The sequence below is a fragment of the Falco punctatus genome (genome assembly GCF_963210335.1).
Source record: "Falco punctatus genome assembly, chromosome: 7".
Lineage (NCBI taxonomy): Eukaryota > Metazoa > Chordata > Aves > Falconiformes > Falconidae > Falco > Falco punctatus.
The window spans coordinates 17115949-17132550 of NC_137587.1; the positions used below are offsets into that span (position 1 = coordinate 17115949).

Sequence of the window (16602 nt, forward strand, 5' to 3'; positions counted from 1 at the left end):
TAATGTTTTTTTCTTCATTTTGAGCTATTGCAAAAATTTCCTTGTCGTCATGCTAAACACCTTGCTTTCTCGTATTGCATCCTGTGAACTATCAGTTGACTGTCTTTGCCTTAATGGGCAGAGCCTTATTTACGAGATACATTTTCTTCAACTGTATTTGGAAGGTCCCTATCATATAGCCCAATGGCTGCAGCTCCTGAGTGAATGGTCAATATTTCTTTATTTGTGTTTTAGTGAGGTAATCAAAGCCATTTTGCCCCACACACGTTTTGAGAAAAGACCACATATATAAACAGTTTTATGTAATATATGTGTGTGTATGCACAACATCCTTTACGTTAGGCACTATTTTTTTAAGATACTGTCTGTTGTAATAGTTTTATATTAAACCTACAAAGACAGGGAATTCAGAATTATTGGCCTATCCTTAATACAGTCAGTGAATTATTATATCTAGACACAAAGTGGTAAGTAAAGATTTTTAGTCTGATCTCTGAATTTCCTTGTAGCTGTGGGTTTGTCAGACGTTTAACAGTACACTAAAGCAGGGGGCTAGGGGGCTGTGGTTTAATATAGACTAATGCACATGGCAGGGCTTTTACATTAGTGCTATTTCTTTCAACGTGTTATAGTGAAATTGTATTTTAAAACCAGGCAAACTATTGATGCTTTTATTGAATGCAATAATTTATTACAGAAATATTTCAGTCTGTTGACATTTCAGCGTCAAGTAACAGTAAACATAATACACATTTCCCATAAGACCATTCTTGAGAGCCAAATATTTACCCTTCACTTGTTCTAAAGGTAGCATTGCCCATAGCCCATTAGTCTATGGGCAAAACAAAAAAAAAATACGTTTAGAGATGATGTTGTTAACGTAGAGTAATAAGTCAGAACTATCCCAAAACAAGTTTGCTTACTACTTCCAATTACTATTTTAAAAACTAGCATTTAATTTTACAATTCATGGATGGGTGTGTGTGTGTGTGTGTGGCGGTTTAGTCACTGAAAAAGCTAAGCTATCAAGCTTACCCTTCTGGCAATCTTGTAGAATTATTTATAGGAATCTAATGCATCTAGCATGACCAAAATATGTAAAAAATTGAAGTTATACATTCCCTTTAACTGTAAGTTAGTCCAACATAATAATTACCGTTTTTCAGGTTCATCTGGAAACATTGGAATTTACAAAAACTAAATGGTTTTCAAAGGTATTTTAATGTTAAAAATAGAATAAAGTATTTATTGTAGATCAAGAGCCTCATATTTAAACTCACCTATCTGCTAATACGCTAAAATTGTTGAATTTTTTCCTTTTGTTTTGTGGAAAAATCCTAAGAATAGATAATATTTCATTTATCCCCTATACAAAGTCAGAAAAGGTGGTTGCATGCTCCTCATCTAACTTACCTGGGACCATTTATCTTTCTGAAATTGGCTGAACATTTAGGTGTCATCAGTTAGTACCTGTTTGTCATCAGCCTTCATTGCAAGTTTGTTGGAAGTGCCAGTTAATGCTGAATGAGGGCAGTGACTTTCAACTCTCTGCTTTGCTGACGTTAATGCCTTTTGGATTTTTATTTTGAGTTTTCCGGATGTTTCACACCACACTTCTGCTTCACATATCTTTCTACATTTTTGTCTTCACAAAGACTAAATCCACTGTGACAGTATATTCTGTAAACTGTTTTCGTCTGTCATGCCTCTTAACTTTTTGTTTAAGTATCCCAGAAACATATGTTAAATGAAAAGGATTCTTGCTAGAAGCAGTATATGGAAGTAGATAGAGGTGGTTCTTTCTTCACGCTTTGAATCTAATTTCTGACACTTTATGGCTCATCTTTACAGTAAATATTTTTGTTCTGTAAGTGACTGGGCAGGGAAGACAAAGGAGTTCAGTGTACATGGTTTTTTTCTGGAAGAGTTGCCCTCGTTTTTTACTCATTCAGTTGGTAGGTGACTGTAAAGAAAATTACCACTGTGTGTGTGTCTGTAATTCAGTTTTAGACATGCTGAAACATAAATTCACTAGCTATACAAACACAAAGTTAAGAACTGTAATAAAGTGTGTGCATAAAATGGGGTTTTTGCTGTCACATTTGATTCAGTTGCTATTGCTTTGTTCCGTTTTACTGTTAAGCTAAGCTCTGTTTGTAAGTAAAAATGTTCAGTCCTATTCAGCCATTTTTACTGCAGGTGACTGTGTTGGAGGTGGCAGGCATTGCGTTACACTTCGTGAGCAGGCAGCCCCCCTGTCACACTTACCTCTCCAGGAAGCTGTTTCACAGGTTAACATGGTCAGCTGAGAATTTTATGTCTTCACTTACTATTAGATACACTCTGTGCTCTGTGAACTGCAATATCCACACAGAGTCCACTTCACCAGGTGGGTCAGGGAGAGGAGACATCAGCTGGTCCCAGGGACCTTTGATGTACAGTACAACCAGAACCTTAAGAGGAATCCAGAAATTAAAAAACCAGCAACAACAAAAAACATGAAAAAAGCAATGGAGTGTGATGGGCGTGGCTGCTGCTTACAGATAGTATTTTTTCCTTGAAGGCTAGGTCAGGGAACTAGTGATGGATCTGTTACTCAGATTTCTGAGGTTTGGTTTCTTTCAACGTATATTTGATTGTTCACTTTGCTCTAGGCTTTGAGGATTGGGCAGGAGTAACCTGAATTACACTGAGGTTGTGTGTATGTGTTATTAAAAAAAAAAAGAGAGAAATTAGAAAAGTTATATATACTTCAATTACAAAGGTTTGCTTTTCTTTATGTATTTATCTTCCAATCCTAGAGACCCTTTGCAATTAGAAGATGTTACCTTTGATGAAAATCAGGCAGTCCATTATTATTTATGAAAACTAAATTCTTAAGCTATGTCTGTGGGCAAACGAACAATGCTTCATATTCATATTGCTCATTTGAGAAAGAGACTCCTTTTAGTCTTGCCTTTTTTAAAACTCTTCTTGCTTTCTGAATAACTTTCTTGTATCTCATTTTATAAATATACATCGCCTTATAGAGGCATTTGTCTGTGTTCCTGGGGTAGGGAAAAAACATTTGGACTGTGCTTAATTTTGTCAGCAGTGGTGACACCATTTCAAATGGCTTGGAAGAGTATTTTTATTATTAGTTTCATGTACTGCATTTGGAAATGTGTTAAGATTTTGTCACTGTGTCTAGTCCCCAGCTATCGTAAACACTGTGTCTTATAACCTGTTCATTAAACTTAATCATTTAAAGTGTTTTGGTCCCCCTACCCTCACTGGAATATTTTTATAGACCCAGAGCATTTGTCCCCCTGATGTGTTGGTGGAGGACAATTGCACCTCTTCTCAGCCTTTGCTCTCCTAGGCTGGAAGGACCGAGCTCATCTTGTTTTTCCTGTGAGCAACTGTTCATTTTCCTGGACATCGCAGTAGCCTTGCTCCATACCTGGCTATTACATGTCTTTCTTGAATGACCTGTCTACAGTTTCCAGATGAAGGCTAAGCAGGTCTTTAAGGGATTACAGTATTTCTAGATTTTCACTGAAAATCTCTCTCCCACTGCTTCATAGGATTATTTTGCCCTTTCCTTAGCTGCATCACTGTGTGTCCCTTTGCCGATGAACTGTTCTACAGATTGATTCCTTCTTCCTCTGGGAAAGCAAAGGGAAATACCATCTCTTTATTGCAGGCTGTATATCTATTTGTAGGTTGGAAAAGAACTGTAGCAATATTGTGGGCATGTTACAGTTAAATTGCAGATCTGCGTACAAAAGCTAGAATAGTTATCTGCAGTAAAAAAGTAGATAACTTGAACACTGGCTAAAAAAATGTTTGTTTTAGTTTCTGGATCTTTACTATTTAAGACAACAAACATCCTAAGATTGGTCATGCCTGCCAGACAGTGAAATCAACAAGTCAAAAGTTTTCCTTTACTGTCACCACATCTGTTCTTTTGTTAGATTGTGTTTATTATGTATTTACACAGTAGGAATCCAAACATTGTATCTGGTTTGGGTTTGTTTTGTTTTCTAGAAAGCGGAATACACTTTGGGTTCTTCTAACATAAATATTAGACAATCTCCCAACTCCTGCAGTATATAAGCAAGATATAAGCAAATGCACAGTTGTCCTTAAACACCCATGGAAAAAGTTCACAAATCTATCAGGTTTTATGCATCATTTTTTATAGTCTTGGCACAAATTTTGTGCAAAGTAAACCAATGCAAAAGCAATCAGATTATTTTACCCACAATGGTGACATGTTACTGCCTGTATTACCTCACAGCATGTCACAAGACATTGTTACATGCTACTTAGTTATATTTCATTTATTCCAGAATCTCATCAAGTCACTTCAGTATAAGTATATAGAAAAATTAAAAAAAATCACTCAGTACCACAAAGCTCTTTAAAGTCAGATTTCCATAAATTTGCACAGTACTAAATATTGGCAGTGCTAAGCAAATGAAAGCAAATAAGTACATTAAAGTGGAAACATTACTTAAGCAAATAGAAGCTGTTCTATACTGTTCTACACCGTTTCTATCACTTTATATGTGGTCTGGCTTGATATATTTCTTTTTAGTTAAAGAATGGTTCAAAAGTGTCTGTAGGTCATCAAGAAATTATAAATTAATTTTTAATTCTTATTTTTGCTGGTTCAGCTAGAATTATAGCTCTCTTAATCTCCTGAATTTACCATTTTTCTGCTGTTGCCATAGTGAAATCAGGTAGAGCAGACAAAGCTGTGCTCTTTCTTCTCTTTGAACTTAACTAAAAATAATGCTTAATATATTGGTATGACTTTAGAAATAGCTTTTAAAAATGTTAATGTGGATTTAGCAGTTGTGGAGAGGGAGAGATATTCTGGTCTCCAAGTGGAAGTCCTGTTTACCCTCAGCAAAAATACAATACTTGTATGAGTAATGCAAGTTTTCCTTTACCAGTTCATTCTAGTGCTTTAGACCTAGGGAGGCTGGAGGAAAAAATATATATGCCTGCATCCATTTATGCATCTTGCTGTCAGATACTTCTGAGCAGAGGAGGAGTACAGGGCAGCGGAGTTTTTTGACTGAGTAGCTGGGTTTTGTAACCAGGACAGAACATACCACGCTATTTCAGGTGCTGACCAGTCAGTTAGCATGTCAGTAGCCTGATGGAAATAACTTTATCCTTGGAGGAATTCCACATAGGAAGGATTTGGTGCTGAAAAGCTCCAAACCCCATAGCCCATTCATCTCATTCTTCAGGAAGATGGTGCCAGACTTGCTGAGGGTATTTGTATTGGCGGGTAGTGATAGCTAATAACTAACGGAGGCGTACTGGTCTGTTGTGCACAGGCCTACCTCTAAGTCAATTCAGTTACTTAAAACTATCTGTAAAACTTACCTCAAGTGTAGAAGTAGGAATTTGTATAAAACATGATTCATCAAAGGTGCAGGAAGAACAAGTCTTTGGCAAAAGTCAGGGTTTGGTATGGAGAGATCCTAGAAGTATAAGGAAATAGCTGAAATTGCCTAGATGGTTTAATTTAATAAGGTGCAGTTGTTCTTTTTTGCTTATTTACTGACTCGGGGGGGGGGGGGGGGTTTTGGGTTTGGGGTTTTTTTGTGGGGTTTTGTTTGGGTGGTTTTTTTCTTTCTTTTTTTTTTTTTTTTGGGGGGGGGGGCGGGGTATTGTGTGTGGGGTTTTTGCTGGTTGTTTGTTTTCTTTTTTACCTTCCAGTTAACAATGGTCTAGCTTGACCAGACAGGGAGACCCCTGTTTTTTGCAAGAGTGCTATAAACTGAGGAAGCTGACAGGAAAAATATCTTAAGTATCTTGTATTGTCTATATTGGGCTTCCATTACTCAGTTCAAATTGAAGGTGTCACTCCCAACTTCAACATATTCAGTGATCTGTGCTCAGGTTGGAGCAGATGGAAACCTTATGTCAGCACCTCACCTTAAGATGCATTATGGCTGTCCATGACAAGTGGATTTCTGTGAGAGACAGCTTTCTCAAGAGGTTCCTGTAAGAGTACAGCAACCATGGAATTCAGGAACCATTTTTAACCTCTGTGCTTCATTACGTTTTGAATGTATGGCATGCTTTGACGTTGCGATCACAAATACAGAGAGACAACCAGAAAATAAACACTTTAAATAAGAAACGAAAAACTCCTTGTAATTTTTGGCTGACAAAGGAGAGGGAAAGACAGCTGCTCACAACAGATACTAATCTTACCGCTTAATGAACTTACTCTGAGCTTTTAGGCAATGCAAGAACCAAAAACCAACAAGGTAGCTATGCTCGGGTGGAAGTTAGCCAAGTCTCAGAAGCATTGGTAAGACGGACTGGTGTTCAGCTGTTCGTGATATTCCAAGCTGCTTACTTGAGCTTAATTTATTTTTGGAGGGAAAAGCTGCATTTTCTTTCTTCTTGCTTTTCTTTTCTGTTAGTTTTGCTTTTGTCTTAAAGGGAGCAGAAACTGAACAGGACTAGCAGCTCAATAACTTTTGTTTTTTCTGCTTTGTTTAAAACAAGACTGCTAGTGCTATCTGTGATCCCCTTAGAAGACTGCCAACCAACAGTGTTCCTTTATGAAATACACTGCATATAAAACAAGAGGGATTAAGAGAAACAGTTAAGGTGAAAAGATGATTCAGTATTAGAAGTGTTCGATGCTTAATGGATTTTTTTCTTCTGTTCTTTTATTAAAATGTTAAAAATATGTAACAGTGGTGGTTCCCAGACACTAAACCAGCAATAACTGAGAAAATTCTTTGTATCACATATAATGTTAATGTTGCAATATTTTGCGTGGATTTTATTCATATCTTATTCACTGATGACATTAGACTTCCATTTTCAATACAGCAGTTTTACAGAGTTTTCCAATTGAATAGTACCAGATGTGTATACTAAACTGACGTTCGGCAAAAAAAGACTGTAGTGACTCTTAGTTTGTTTCAAATTTGTCTAAAAGGATTTTGTTGTACTTAACACAGAGGCCTTGTGGCTATTGGGATAATAACCTTCATACTGTCTTTGGGAGCAGCTAACATACAAATGCCATATACAGCGTAAGTGACTTGACAGAAGATCAATCTAGTAATTGCATGGCAAAGATTTTAAAAAAAACAGCCCACAGGAATATGGAGTCCAACTTGTCTTCCACTCTTCTCAACATATTCTTATAATTATATGAGGGAAAATATTCATACTAATGTGATTTTATCGTGTTGTAGGCTTCTGGCTCAATTCTCATCAGACATAGATTGTAATATGTCACTGGCTGTCTCAACTAATCTGCTGTTGCTTTTAAACCTTCACAAGCGATAGTGTTTTCCTCTGATTTTTCCCTCTCCCTCCTTCTAGGCACACTTACATGACAGTGTACATTTCTATATCTTCTTTTTGAACAGAATTCCATACCTTTAACAGTGAGCCCAGAAAGGTTGTATGTAGTAAGCAAAGAAAGCTGAGATTAATTTTTTTCTAGTGTTGGTATGTACTAAGAAAGAACAAATAACTTGTAAATAAATCTAAATAGCATTATGAATTTTTCAGAAGATGTGTGCGTTAGGGGGCGGGTGGGTGGGTGGGTGTGCGTACATAGTGAAGGAGATGGAAGCCAAAACAAGGAAAGCAGATTTCTTCAGACATCCCCAGTTACGCACTTGTTTGATCTAATAATGAATGTAACAGTTCTACAGATTGCCTTGGTGGTCTCCTGAAGTGTCTAGAACAGTCTCTGCTTTTCACCATGTGAAATGTTTTTATCGTTTTCTGAGAGACTGGATATTTTGCAGGTGGCGTGTAAGACACGTATCTGAGGATGCACTCCTTTCCCAAATGACAACTGAAACCTAGCTATTTTCAAATGTGAAGCAGGGCAGGGCCAACTCAGATTGTGCAGATGATGAGTATATGTTATCAACTGGGAGACAAGCTGAAGAGCCTCAGGCATTAGAATTAAGTGAATGCCAGGCACAATTAGTTTGCCAGCAGATTCCAAAGGTGGCAACAATATTCCAGGTCGGAGGAGGTGTTTGCTTTTCCTTCTGGGTAGGCATCAGGTGCCACAGTAATAGGCAGCAGACATAGTACTTGCTTTTTCATCTCTTCCCTGCTTAATACGGATAGGTGACTTACACTTTGAGAGACAGTAAATTTAAGTACAGCATCACACATAAAATATTTCTGCCTGTCAATTATGCACAATAGTGTGTTTGGCAGTTAACTGCCAAAGCAACATTGTGTGAAGATACTCAATGTGATTTACTATCCAGTCTTGGACTAATTCTCTGATCTGGGAAGTTGGAAGCGCAAACGAGCTGTCCTCCATTTGTTAATTCATCTGTTACATTGTTTGTTTTATTGTATATTTGTGTATAAGGATTCGGAGATACAGAATTGTCTAATAATTCATTCAAAATGTCTTGGGATAGCTTTAATGCTGGCTCCAAAATTTATAGTCGGGAAATGCTAAACACACTGGTATGTAGTGCATTTCTTTATCAACATTTTTGCTATCAAAATTTGCTGAACAACTCCAATTAGTTTGGTTCTATCATGCAGTAATTATTAAACAAAGATCAATTGCTGGGAAAGCAGTTCTGAGTCCTCTGTTAAATGCACTCTTGGTGTATCCTGTCACTCTGGCAAGCGCTGTCACCAGATAAACAGCTGCACAGAAAGAAAGGATTGCTGCAAACTCTGAGGCACTCACAGATTATTCAGATATCATCTTGCACTGGCCTTAGGATGGCCTGTTACTTCCAGCCCTAAAAATAAACAACTATTAATCACCTAATGGCAGCATGAGTTGACCAGCACTTATGGCTGCCTGGACCTCAATCTAACTGTACTCAAAAGCTTTTCCCATGTTTTCTGTCACCCGGGATAAGAGGCAGTTTGCAGCCAAGCATTCCTTTGGGAGGACTGCTGTGAGTATAACAAAATGTTTGAAATAACCTCAGTAACTCCTTTCAACACTGATCTACAGCTTCAGATGTGCAGAATCAAACAATAGCAGCCTTGCATCGACAGTCTGTGGGGAGTGAACTAATGGCATGAGGTTTTCTCAGGGAAAGGGAGTAACAAGCAAGTACCTCAGTGGCGGTTCTTTGCCTGGGTGTAATCAGAAAGCATTGCTTCCAGCGACAGTATATGGAATAATTCTGTGGTGCAAACCCGCCACCTTTTCTCCACACCTTTTCAAAGGATGCCAACATTCTTGCAGTGTCTTAACTGGTAAATACAAGTAGCACAACTTCAGTAGAAGTAGCGTAACTTTAATAAACTAGTAATCAAATTGCACGTTGCAGGATGAAAGGGTATTGCTGCTTTGAACAGGAACACATTAATGCCCTTGTAGAGATACAGTAAAACAATTTTCTGACCCTGAATTCTAAAAGACAAATATGTAGATGCAACAGCTAATACAGAATATTAGACTCTGTCCACAAGAAAAGAATTTATGAAACTTCTGAAAAAGAAGATGTAGAAAGCTTTCTTATATTGTGCCTTTCAGATTGAGGTTTTTTGATTGAGCTTCTTCTGCTTAGTTATGCCCATCATGCAGGATGCCTGAATCACTTTGCCCAGTATTGAGATGGTTAAGTCATGTAAGATACTTATATTCCAGGGAAACTTGGATGGACCTACCTCCAAATTACCAAGTAAGGTACCTGGAACACTGTCTTTTATTTCTTTTACATAGATACTGGAACTAACTTCCCACATAGCTAAAACGTGTTGTTTTCCAAAATGCATATGGAAGTGATCTTCCCTAAAACCAAAGACAACTTGAGCTGTCATTTCCATGAAACAGCCCAGCAGTGTAAGGATTAACAGTTTCTTTTCTAAAATGTTGGTGTTGAGTACCATGTTAATTTTCAGTACATCAGCCCAATCCTGCGGTACAAACATAAGGGGCACGTTATAGTCTCTCTTTACAGCACAGAATCTTACAGTCCGATGTGCTGAAGGTGCTGAGACTGGGGAAAAAAATAAAAAATTTACCTTAAGTACACACAGTCGCTTTGAAAGATGAGCATCTGGAACACTATTAATAAACAACAAAATAATATGTTTCGGTAGAAGTTAGGACATGAACCAACAAAACTTGAGAAATTCAGAGTTCACTCAAGGCTCTCGTCTTAATGACAAGCTGCCTTGAGCCAGTATGTGTTTTCTTTCTCACTCGCTGCATCAGTTTTCACTTAGAAAGCCTTGATCCTTGTAAATCAGTGAAGCCTTAATGTTATTTAATCATAGCTTTTAAAAGTTATTTCCATGAGAACTGTATTTTTAAAAAAAACTAACTTGTCATTGAGGATTATAAAAATCCTTTATTTGCCTGGAGAACAGTACTCAGATCTGAATGAGTAAGTGTAAGTGAAGAATGTGTTTCGACAGTTTGTTTATTAAAAATGTATTATGCAGCTAAAAGTTATATTGTATTTATAATATTTTAATGACAGTGCCTTGCACAGGTTTTGATGCATTCTATTAATATGCATTTAAAAATTGTGCTATGCAAAATTCTAAAATATTTTAAACGGTCTCTTATATCCACATAAATATCACTTGATTTGATTTCTATTTCTGCAAATGCCAAAAGCAATTACATCATATTATAAGCCTGATGAAATGCTGCTATTTGATTGATGCCTTAACAGTCATTGCAGAGATAAAAAGACAGCAAATATAAAAAAAAGCTCATTAAGATTTAATCATATCCAGGAGAGGTGTGACTATAGAGACAGAGGCCTAATATTAGTTTCCCTCCACCTTTTTTTTCACCTGACAACTCCAGCTTCCACATCAGCTGCATATTACATCAGTATCTGGTGTTCATGGAAATGCCTACCTTTCTCAGCCCAACAGAAATTCCCACTTTTTAGTCAAAACCTCCTTGGAAGTGGGAGTATCATAGCGTATTAATAGACTTTAATTTTTTTTCCTTGTCTTCTGTAAAAATAAGACTTCCCCCAACTACTGTGGTAACATCAAAGCTTAAAGCAGATTAGGTTTTACTTGTTTAATTTTACCTTAAGCAGCATAAACTGGGTGCCTGGATCCTTGAGACATAATATGCTGCCAGCTTCTGTGTGTAATTGATACAGTGCTTGCTAGTGCTATGGACAAGTTTCCTATTATCTTTAAAAGTATGTGATTGGAACGTCTTAATTTTTTTTCTTGAGTCACATTTACAAATATATTTTTTTTGCGGTTGCTACTGCAGGAAGACAAGCTTAAGGGAGTTCGACCCAAAAATATTGTAGCCTTCTGAGTTTCAGATTAAGGATCAGATTTTTATAGCAAAAAATGTCATTCAGTTACTTGATTTTACTAAGTATTGGAAATTTTTTTCTTTCTTTCAACCAGATTTGGTGAAGTCAAGGAAATAAGATGCTGTGTAACCTGTTGAAGGCATCGGGTTTTTAAACCTGTGTGAGAGTGTGTGTGTCTGGATCACAAAAATGTGTGAAGGGTCTAAAACATAATGAAGATTATAAAACCTCACAGTTACCTTTAAAGTGCATTGAGAGTTTTTTAAATGCACTGTCTTCGTGCTCAAGTCCCTTTATTTGATCTTAAAACTCTGTATGAGTGAACAGTAGCAGAAACACCTTGTTATAAACTATTCTGAACTTGGCTTGTGATAGTTGTTTAAATAGAAAATTTCTTGCTAATCAGAATCAGTTTCTGAGCAGTGGCCATTAAATGTTTGCCAAGATCTATAATGCTGTGTCATCAGCAGTAGTAAACTGGTCTAGACGTAAGGAAGTTGGCTGACTGATGCCAATTGACCTTACTTGAAAATGTGGTCTGCAGTTGTTGCCTCCTAGCCTACCTCTGCCAATATCTAAATTCCCTCACTGACACAAATGAGACTGGTACAAGTACACTAAGGTAAAGTTGTGAGTCCTTAAACAGTAAACATATTAGATATTGGGGATGGGGGGCGGGGGGTGTAATTATTATCTTCAGGATTTATTAGAACTACAAGAAAAACGAGTTTACTCACAAGTGTGATTTTCAAGAACCATCTTAAATTGACTTAGAAAGTAACAATTTATTTGTGATTTGTTATAATTCCCTTTTCCCAGGAAATAAGTAGTGATGTGCAAGTGGTAATGCTCTGTTTTGCTTGATATTTAAAAAGAAAAGCATGGAAACAAAGCCAGCTTTTTAGCTGGCACTGTTGATGATCTGACATTAAAAAGTGAGGGACCAGAATGCAGTCCTTCAAAGACATATTCAGATGTGACCTTCATAATTAAAATCGCCAACCAGGTAGACTGCTATGCTTTCATATAACACAAATATTCATCTGAATCTGTTTTATAAAATACTTGCTTAAATACATGCATATTAGAAATAATAATTCATATGCCAGCATTTCATTATGAGAGTCTCTTGGAATTAAAGTTATTTACGTTATGCTGAGATGCTTACAACCCATCTATAACAAATAGACTAAAAATAAATAAAGTGAACATTTATTTAAAAACAATTGCAAGATGTTTTACATTTCTGCTCAGTATTGAGCACTGTGTTGAAAATACATTTTTCATAAAACCACATGCAAGGCTTTATGATGGTGAAAAAATCCACTTGCAACAGCCACATGTCTAGACAAATCCTTAGAAGCTAGTACGGACCCCACACAGACATTCCAGAAGAAAAGGCATTATTAGAGAGTAGTTTCTCTTGAAGTGAAGTAGAATATGTGTGAGGCTACTAGGCCACTTTGATAAATAAATAAAAGTCTTTCTTCTTTTCCAGCACAAAACTGGTTCAACTGGAGGGCAAGTTAAACCCACATTCACATTTTACGTAGTTTTCCTTTCCCTGTTTTTTTCTTAAGTGATCCCTTGGCTTATACAAAGATACGATTTTGGGTGTTTGTTTGTTTGGTTTTTTTAAGTTGGTTGGTTGGTTGTTTTAGGAAGAAGAACCGTTTCACTTTGGATTATCTGAATTTTACCTTCCTGGCTTTTCAGCATGTCTCTGTGAAACTCCTTTCCAATAACAGAGCCCAGTGTCCCAGGATTATCAATGTACAAGTCTATACTCCTTTAACTATGGGTGCCTTTCAAAATGGATGGCATTAAACCAGTACATAAGATCCTCTGAACACTCTTGAAGTAGTGCAAAGCTGACTTATAGAGTAGTGTGGTCAGACATAAGCTTTATCTAAAGCACTGTTGAGCCCGTATCTGTATTTAACTGCGCTCAAGCTATATCTTACTACCTCCAGGATCTATCTCAAATGCTTCAGCTGATTCTTTGGAAGACACCGTCTGCTGCCCTTAGACTAAATTTAGCCTTCTATAGCAAGCCTAAATGAGATCTAAACTAATCCATGGGCTTTTGTAAGCCTGCCCTCCTCTTGCCATGCCGTGGGGTCATAAGCCTGCCTGCCTCCCCCGCTGGCACTTGGGGCACTCCCGCCCCACACTGAAGTGCAGCTGGGTTGGCTTCGGCTGCCTGGTAGCCACAACTTCTGATGTCAAAACTAGATAATGACTAAACCAGAATGTATATGATATGATAATAACTACATACTTATTGGTTGATTTTTAAGTAAATTGACGCAACCTGTGTGGACGATTTTCACTTGCTATGTTTATTATATTTTGAAGTAAGCTTGCCTCCCTATTTCCTGTTTATTCTATGTTTACTGCGTGGAATTAACCAAACCTTAGTTAGCTGGATTTCTTTTCACCTCTAAAAAGAAATTCTATATGATAGTAAAACTCTGAAAGTAATAGTTTCACTGGAATAGGTAAAACTACAGTTCTGTATAACTTCTGGGCACATTCTTTCACACCTAAGCTTTCCAAGGTAAAAACTAAAGACAGAGGAGGAAAAGGCATATTTTTAAGCATTTATGCACTTTTTCTGAGCAAGAACAAAATCAATAGTACTCCATAGTCTGTTTACATTCTAAGCTTGATTTTTGTTTTAAGCTTAAACTTTTTCCAATGTGTCTTTCATATGAAATGGGATAACCTGGCCTATATTGCATACCGTACCTATATAGTTGTCGAACCATTTGGTACATTCAAAGCTTTTTTCTCCTCCTCAGAGCTACTCAATGCGTACCCTTTCCATAGCAATACAAAGTAAGCATTCTGTGATTTTGGTTTATTCCCCCGTGTAAACCAGGGTCAATCCCTGACTTGTTGAGTGTTGCGGCTGATGCAGAAATACATTTGTAGCTTTACTTTGTCATTTGCAGCACTGAGTTTTGTTCTTCATAGTGGCATATCTGGGTTTTGGAATTAAAAGGGGTAGTGCTTACTTCTAGGTTACACCTCCCTACCTCATCCCCTTACACAAAAAGGTTAAGCGTCTTTTCAAATTAAGGCAGCAGTAATTAACCAGTGGCATTGTTTGTGATTTGCCAACTCTGGGCGTTAATGAGAGAGAAATTAGCACTTAGCAGCAGGAGTTCCTGATAGTCAGTGGCAAATGCTTAATGTACCAACAAGTTAATTTTGGTCTTAAGTACTGCACTTAAGTGTTTTTGAACAAACGTATGGTACTTTTTTATGTGATCATACATATGGGCTGTGTGATATGGAGCTATAACAGAAGGAGTAACACAATGTAGTGGAAAACAGTGCAACCTACGTGGCACAGGACAAATTGTTTTTTTATAATAACACAGTCAAAAGCAGGATGGATGGATGTTTTCATGCTAAAGATGCACTTGCTCCTCTAATTAACAGTATGCAGATGTTCTTGTATATAAATTTTTTCATCAAATTTGGCATTTCTGAACATAATGTTTTAAGCACAAATTTTTACTGGAAAATTGTGCTTGAGCTGTGATGATTTGCTAGAAGGACATAGTTTAGCCTTCTGATGTGTCTTGAAAGATTAATTTTATTAAAAATTTCGATTTCAAAAAATAACAAATTACTTAAGCGTAGTGCCCAATGTATTTTATGGTGGACAGGGGATTCAGATTGCCACACGGAGCAAAATGAGCCCCTCAAAACTTGGGTTGAGCAGCTGCTGATTAGCATCAAGATTTTACCTGGCACGTGCGCTCGTAATAAGTGCTTGTGTATGTTTCATAGCTTCTGCCTTGCATAAAGTAGCCCATTAGAAATGTTAGGTATACTCCCTATCTTCTAAGGGGAGGTCCTTTTAAAATAACTTTGGTTAGTACATGAGTACATCCCCACCCAATTACCCCTTATATTATGTTCGACTAATGTGGGAACAGATAACGTAGTCTGTGAAATAAAAGCAAACCCATCCTGCATCAGCAGTTACTGCCTCTCATCAGAGTTAGTGGGCATCAGTCCTTGGCTTCGCTTGCCGTTTGCTCTTGCTGCTGCTAGGCTGGCTGGCCTCTGTGGTCCGGTGGGGTTGTGCCCCGTGTGAATTTAAGCAAAAGGAAACGGAGAGAAGCCCTTTGAGACAGTAGAGGCTGAAGCTGTTGGGCAGCAAGAGGAAACTTGGGAATTGGATGTAGGCGGCATCGTCCTTCTGCATGAGCCACTTTTCAGTCTGTGCTTTATTCACTGCTAAGTAGGTTTGAATATGTTGGCTAGTATAGCTGGGTTTGTCAGAGTTTTAGCATTTCCACTTTCAAATGTCATCTTTCAGTCGCAAAAAAGCACATTTGCCAGCGTTGCCTCAGCTATGCTGAGGGGTAATTTACTCTGCCACTAAACTGCAACCACTTCTAGGCTGAAGAGTTGTAGCCATAAACTGAAATGTTACAATGCTGTGCAGCAGTCTGGGGCAAAAGACTACCGTATCTAATTGAAACTGCAGGAGGAAGCCACAGGGGTTTCTTCTTCCTTTGATGCCTGTTCCATTACATGAGCACATCAAATAGAGTTTTCCCTCCATTGTTGGAAAGAAACCACCCTAATGAAGCTGGTCTGGCACTACCCATGGTTTTGAGTGCTTGTATTGTCTGCTACGTGGACATTTAGGTTACCGTGCACCACCCCCCCAACACATTTTCATTATAATTAAACATTTAAAAAAATAGGCTACCATATTGGTAAAGTCCTGAGCGTGGCTCTGCATGCAAACCATTACATGACATTCTATTGAACTTTTTCTTGTACAGACGGTATCTAACAGCTCATCCTGCACTGTTGTTTTTGGCAAGTTCACTACAGCATATAATAAATCAAGGAAAGAAAAAGCTTTTTGGCCTAATGTTGTACAGACTGCTGTAATGTTAGACTACAGAAAGCAGTTCTGTTTTTAGACATCCTTTTACTAACCCAACATTCATAATTTATGATTTCACTGTAAAATTCCTGCAACACTACACCAAAAGTAGTGCTGCCCTTTAATTAAGTGCTCTCAGTAGGAAAAACGTGAAACTGATGTGCAAAACATATCGCAGTACACAGTGATTGATAGTGATTACTTCTTTATGAACCCAGCCTGAAGGTCTGAACTTCCTGATGGGTAAAATAGTCCATGGGGCTACTTCCTGAGATTGCCTAGTGGGGATCAGTCAGAGTTAGCAATATCTGAGGAATTCCTGAGGCACATTTCACAGACACTGCAGCAGTAACTCTATTTCTTTCTGAATTGTGCTTTACGTTAACAGTTACCTGAGTAACA

The 16602-nt window shown here is 37.6% G+C and overlaps 1 protein-coding gene across 7 annotated transcripts in view; it reads left to right on the forward strand.

Annotated features, from left to right (window-relative positions):
- Nucleotides 1-16602, forward strand: part of CDIN1 (CDAN1 interacting nuclease 1) — a 138169-nt gene that overhangs the window by 111175 nt on the left and 10392 nt on the right. The gene's annotated exons all lie outside the window — the stretch shown is intronic.